We start from the raw sequence: 6,398 nt of genomic DNA on the forward strand, positions 1-6,398 counted from the left end.
TCATGTATTTTCTCAAAAGATACTCTTGTTATTTTGGAATAATACCCTAATACCTGTCACCAGGTCCCCTTTCTCACTTACTTGCAGTGGTCTTTTGTGGTACCATTTAAAAATGATCTCATTTAAAAATCTCTTTCCAAAACTAAAAAAGTGAATATTCCCTATAAATAAAGAAGTATCAACTTTTTTTCTTCTTCCTTCCCCCCCCCAGCTAATAGCCAATACTTCTGCCTGTTTTCATATAATGCCTCTATACATGAAAAGAAAAGGAGCAGAAAACTTTCTTCTTCTCTAGTGCTGATCATATGCAAGTGATTTATTTAAGGCCACAGAGTGAATTGCTTGCAAGAGCGGGATGATTCTGTCCGCCAGTCATCTGGTTAAAGCTCAGCCAAAATATGCTTCGATATTTGCAGGTGGTTCAGGATAACATCTGGAGGTGCCCACTGTTCCCGAAATGTCTGTTTTGATTGATTAGGGAAAGGGAGAGGTCGTTTGTATTCAGCTGGTAGACATCTCCTGGCCCCAAAATTCAGGAATAATCCCTATTTTCAGCTGTAATTTTCCTACCTCCTCCATTCTCCAATACAAATGCAAACTTAAATTCTTTTAAGTGCAGAAAGGGCACCTCGGTGACCCCTACCTAACATCACTGACACAGTTTGGCATCCTCACCTGAAACCTGGATTTATTTTCTTAAAGATTCCCGCTAAGTAAACCCCATGGAAAAACTAACCTTTGACAGCTCTTGCTGTTTTGACCATCACCTTTTACAGCCAAGTGTGATGATGTGGAGACTAGGAGGGGCAGTCCTCTTGTTTGTGCTGTTTGTTTTTTATTCTGTCCTGAAGTGATGCATTTTCAGAAGCTGTATCACACAACCAGGAAGAAAAAGTGACTCCGTGGTTATTCAGACAGACGTAGGGATGCACTTTACACAGCAAGGTAAGTGGTGTAGGGTGATTATTGCAGGAAGTTTTGCCAGAGGCAGCGCTGGCAAGAGTGACAAATGATGAACACTTTTCTGTGCTTGCTCGGAGTAATTGCGTCGCAAGGGGACACAAGCATATCTCAGTCAACAGCGACAGCCCCGTAGTTCCCTGTGGTGGGCAGTCCCGGTGGAACTCCGTGCTGTGCTCTGCTGTTAAAAGTTTGCAGACTGCTTCATAGGTATGTTGCCTGGGATTTAACCAAAATAGATCTTATTAAACCAAAACGATCCTATTTAACTGAAATAGATTCCTAAAGAGGGATGGGGCTTTAATTAGTGTGTCTCAGTACAGATTTAGGGGCCTATTGTTTGCCCTTATATTTGAAAATGCTGCCCTTGACTTTTTTTTATCTTATCCAAGTCAAGAAACCATACTTCCATTCGTCTGTGTGTTTTTTGGCTTTGTTCTAATAATGCTTGACCTACCCATGTAGATTTAACTGGCTGGGAATAAGGGTTGTGCCTAGTTATCGCAATAGCTCATATACATTGACAGAGGTGACGGAAGGCAGTTTTTATGATAATGTAACGGGTAGAAACCTAACTTAAGAGGAAATACATTCCCATACTTCAAATACCAAACAATTTAGTGGCGGAAGCATTTATACCTCGCAGTGCTGCTGGAGTCCGGTGAGCACTTCTCTGTTTTGCGGGTACCCACATGCCAAAGTTTGCCAGCGTATGAGCTCAGCACATTGATTGCTGCTGCTTGAACTCTGGACTTGCTTTGCTGATTGGTTGTTTGCTTTAACCACAGCGCTGGATGGAGCCTTTGGAGACTATCACAATGTAAATAAATACATGTGTGTTTGTTTCTAGCCTGTTTAAAAAAAAAAAAAAAGTGTATGTGTCAAAGAAGGGGGAAAAGCTGTTAAGGATTCATTTGCATGCCTTTGAGATGCGGGAGGTACAGGAAGCAATGGGTTTAGGGGAGGGCTAGCAAAATCATTCCGTAGGGGTATAACAATAGGGAAACACAGAGAGTGGTTAGATGCTGTTAGATTAGATTAGTGCAGATTGATTTGGCAAGCGGTGTTTATTTTGCTATTAATCATAGAGAAGTACTTAAAGCTTGCAGAAGAAGTCTTATTCCACAAATCAGCATGAAGAATGGTTAGTTTGGTGGGTGGTTTGGTTTGTTTTTTGTTTGGTGGGTTTTTTTTTTTTTGTATCATCCACAGGAAGATATTACAATTTTTTAAATATTTTTCTGAGGGTAGAAAGACTAGACTAGAACTACAAAATGAAAAGTGGCAGTAAAGTAGTTCAGGTGTACTAAATTGCTCTGCTGCCATGATTGTCCCTAGATTTTTGTTTGTCTTTTGCATTAGTGATATTTTTATTTGTGCTTTTGCCCTTGTTGTTATAATTTTAAATGTGGCAAAATATGCTGACTTGTACCAAGTTTTATGTTTCAGCAAAGGAGAGACTGCAAATAGAAAGAACAAATGAATTTACAGTTGGCTAGAGCTAATTTTGTGTAGTTACTAGCTTACCTCATGGATTTCTCTGCCAGTTAGCTGTTTGAAAGTAAAATAGGAGGCATGGCATGGCATGGCCTGAAACTGAGGGAAACGTTGGCGTTTCAGAGGGACAGCCTCTTCACACCATTGCCAAATCACCTCTCATTTACTTTGCATTTGTAGGCATAAAATAGGGCACAAGCCTGATGGCTGCAAACAATTCTCTTCAATGCTTGTGGTTTACCCTTCAAAGGTTTTATTTGCTATAAACTTTTTCTCACTTTTTGTGAGGGAGAAACCTAGCGTAAGACACGGCCATGGAGCCATGAATCACAGTGTTTGACAAAACAGCCTGTGATGAAGCCTCCCCACCTCTCTAGTGTACCTACTGCTGCTCGCAGTGTTCCCCAGAAGAGCCTGGCTCAAAACAGCCACCCTGCAAGTAGGTGGTGATGCTCGTAGCCAGTGGGAACCTTTTCCAGCAGTATGTTCCTAGATTAGACAATCCCTGTTCCACACCCTCGACTCTCTTCCCCTACTTCCTTCTGGTTCTGCTCTTTTATGCTGCTTTCCTCCTGGTTTTACTACTTCCTCTTGTGAGGACTACACAGATGCACAATTCCATCCCGTTTACCATTTCTCTTAATCCCTCTGTGAGGGAGGGCTTCTTCCGTTGCTTTGCTCCCTTGTAATGCAACTAAAGCCACCATGAGCCTCATCTAAAGGAGGGAGATGGTTTGTCATTGGAGCTTTTCCTGACCTCCAGCCCCACTCCTGTCAGGTACCTCTCTTTAACCTGCACCTTTAGTGGATAAACAGATAACAGGCTCCCTCATTTCTCAATGCAGGTCTTTCTTGCTGGAAAGGGACTTGTATGATCTTTGGGCAAATACGTGTGTTTGCCACTATATTATTTTATTAGCATAGCCTTTTTCCGAGTCCCAAATGCTGGCCTATGTATCTACATTCGGTGACTGTTCTACTTCCTCTCTCTTGATTTCTAAACCAAATTTGAGCTATCGAAGTGCTACAAAAAAACTGTGTGTGGACTAGTACTTTCTGGCTTAAGTTAAACTGTAGGATGGATTTGTATTTTTCAGCATTTCCTTTGACCCACTTTGCTAAATTGGTTTCCAGTTTCCTTGAAAAAGAACGTCTTGTCTCCTTTCTGGTTTTGCTATTTCCTTTTGTTGGCTGAAATAGTTAATAAAAAAAGTTGTAGCAGGCAAAAGCTATGGACAAAAGTGTAAGTGGAGGAAATTTCATTGGCTGAACAATACAGAAGGTCAGATTTGGTGACCTTCATTTTTAAATGTATTTTCAGACCTTCCTCAATTCTTAACTGAATACAATTGTCAAGATTTTCTATTTCTTTGCTTGATTGAACTACTTACATCAGGCAAGCTGAATATAAATCCTTTTCTTGTTCAGTTTTTACTTTCGTGATGCTTGTGATGATGTCATCGTATTTGCTCTTTGGTCATCCACAGAGAGTTTCATAGCAGACGCATTGCCTGGTAATAAACCAGTGGACTCTCTCTCTCTCTCTGTATTGATTTTTTGAGAGCAGAAAAAGGCAGCTTTCACATCTTCATTGTGCATTCTAAGTTATTTTAAGGAAGGAAGAAAGGAAAATGAGATGAATACTCTCCCTGCCCCTTCATAGTCATCTCTTAAACATGTGGTACCGCGCTTGGAAACAGTGAGTAATCCTTACCTTCGCAGCTCTGCTTGCCTGGGCGTTTCAGGTGAGAAATGAAGTGTTTTGCTGACACAGGGCCCTGCTTACTCCAGTGGGTTTCTCTTTGTGCCTTTTGAGATGCCAGAAAATCTAGTGCATAGGTCACGCAAAGGGAAATTAATTTGGTGCCATCTCGTTCCAGTTCCCGCTTATCCTTATCATGTGCCTGTGCCCTCCTCTGCGGGCTGGCAGAGGCTCTGCGGAGTGGCCCGTGACAGGAATAGCAGGGAGAGCTGCTTTGGGCTCGAGCGGGGCTGGCTCCCCTGCCTTTAGGGAGCTGGCTGGCTCCGCGCCTGCCCTTGCCACGTGTGCCTCAAGCCAGCGGTGTCACACCCCCTCTCCTCCTCTCTCGTACTCGCAGTGTTTCTGGATCATTTAAATAAGATAGTCCTGAAAACGTAGCATGGCAGTTTTAGAGGCTGACATTGGGCAGGGTTTACATGTTAGACACCAGATCCTGCTCGTCTCTGTGCAGATATACCTGCTCTGAATTTATCTGAGCTGCAGGGAAGCGCTCAGAGTTAGAGACGTGACCGAGAAGAAAAGGGCTTGCCTGTGTTGTTCGGCAGGGCGGCATGAGAGGGGTGCACGAGGTGGTTGTGCCAGGGTTTGATGTCTTGGGGCTAGCTGGAGCTGTATCAGTGCAAACTGTACACAGGAGGCTAGGACAAGTGCGGTGAAAGCCACAACAGAAGATCGTCTCATCTCAGCGCAGTGCACCTGTACTAGGACTTTGTGGTATTGCAGCTACGTAAGCGTGGTTTGAGCATTGTAAAACAAAACCCTTCCAGATATCGCAAATCATTCTCCTTTTGAAAGTTCTTCATTGTTTCAGTCTTCCCCCACCTCCCAGCCTCAAACTCCTTAGCATCCCATTCTAGACTAAGCATAATAAATCCTGCCCTCATTTTTTAATCTTCTCTTGTTGCACACAATCCCCATGCTATGGAGACCGTGGCGCTCCCTTTGTATTATTTTCCTGCTTTCAAGGTATACCTACTGTTTAGCACTCTCCTCATTTACACCATTACTAAAAAACTAACATCTTTCTCTGTTTCATGTGAATTTGACAGTATGAAATGTGTGCACCAGAAAGTTAACTGTAACCACCTGCTGTTTTCTCTATAGTTACCAGTAAGCAAATCCACTATAAGTATTTGTATCTCCACTTTGGATGCCAAAGAGACATTGATAGCTTTTGAGCCAATCATCTGTTGGTCTGACATGAAAAATAACCTCACTGGAGTAGGAACCTTGTCCTTCTCTCATCTTTCTACTGTTTGAGAATTCATGTTGTAGCTGTGATAGTTTGGATATTGCAACATTGTTGGAGCCATATGGAAATTTGTCCTAGTCCTAAGTTTGGAAGTAGCTTCATTTCACAGAGTTAGCAGCTATATCTATTTTTGAAAATGTTTAAAGTCTGCACATACCTGGATAAACTTTGGAGGACCTTTCTTAGCTCTTATTTTAGCAGTGTATTTCAATGGTTATGCTAGTGACCTTTTTCATTACGAGAATTCATGTTAATTCATGGCAAGCCAGAACATTATTATAAACATCTTGACTGTTCCGTTTTTTAGGGCTTTGAAATGTAATCAAAGGTGGATTTATCTGATACTGAGAGATGAAACAGTTACCAGCCTTAGGTTTCCTCCCTTTTATTTTTCTAGGAGGTTACTGCCAGAGTAAACTGAAATTGGAGGTGGTTTATGTTAATGCTGCAGCCTGTAGACAGCACTTGCTCAGGAGTTTATCCAGGAGGATCAGCTGATCCCGCTGCAGGATGGTGACCTCTGGCAGAGACACAGGACAGAGACAGCTGCTTCAGCTCTCCCAGCTAAACCTGCTTAAGGTGGTGAGTGGGAGTTGTTAATACCATTATTTGTTTAATTGTAGGGCTAATAGATTTTTTTTGTGTGTGCTTTATTACGATAGAATACATGAAATAGAAGCAGAGGAAAAATTGAATGTGCTACTTGAGAGTTGGTTCCCAATTATTATTCCTTTTTATTAACGAGAGCCTAAAATGAAAAGTAACCAGAAGCATACTTGGCTTTAGACTTTCCAGTTGTGTAAAAAGGCAGCCCATCCTGAAATGTCTGGTGCCATGGGGGTGTACAGGGCTTTTAGGAATACAGGGTAAGGGTGAATTTTTAATTAGCTTAGTCTTCTTACTTTCCTCCAAATATAGACAGGCACT

The 6,398-nt window shown here is 42.0% G+C and overlaps 1 long non-coding RNA gene across 2 annotated transcripts; it reads right to left on the reverse strand.

Moving 5' to 3' along the window:
- Positions 1-295: 295 nt before the first annotated feature.
- Positions 296-4,511, reverse strand: LOC142080842 (uncharacterized). Of its 2 annotated transcripts, none has more exons than XR_012673136.1 (4): positions 4,172-4,511; positions 3,849-4,057; positions 1,600-2,556; positions 296-1,179 (listed from the first exon to the last, which is right to left on the reverse strand). It is a non-coding gene; the product is annotated as an uncharacterized LOC142080842 (long non-coding RNA). The 2 variants fall into 2 exon arrangements; XR_012673135.1 differs by having other exon boundaries at positions 1,600-1,811; positions 4,172-4,509.
- Positions 4,512-6,398: the final 1,887 nt, after the last annotated feature.

Source organism: Calonectris borealis, chromosome 3 (genome assembly GCF_964195595.1).
Source record: "Calonectris borealis chromosome 3, bCalBor7.hap1.2, whole genome shotgun sequence".
NCBI classification, from domain to species: domain Eukaryota; kingdom Metazoa; phylum Chordata; class Aves; order Procellariiformes; family Procellariidae; genus Calonectris; species Calonectris borealis.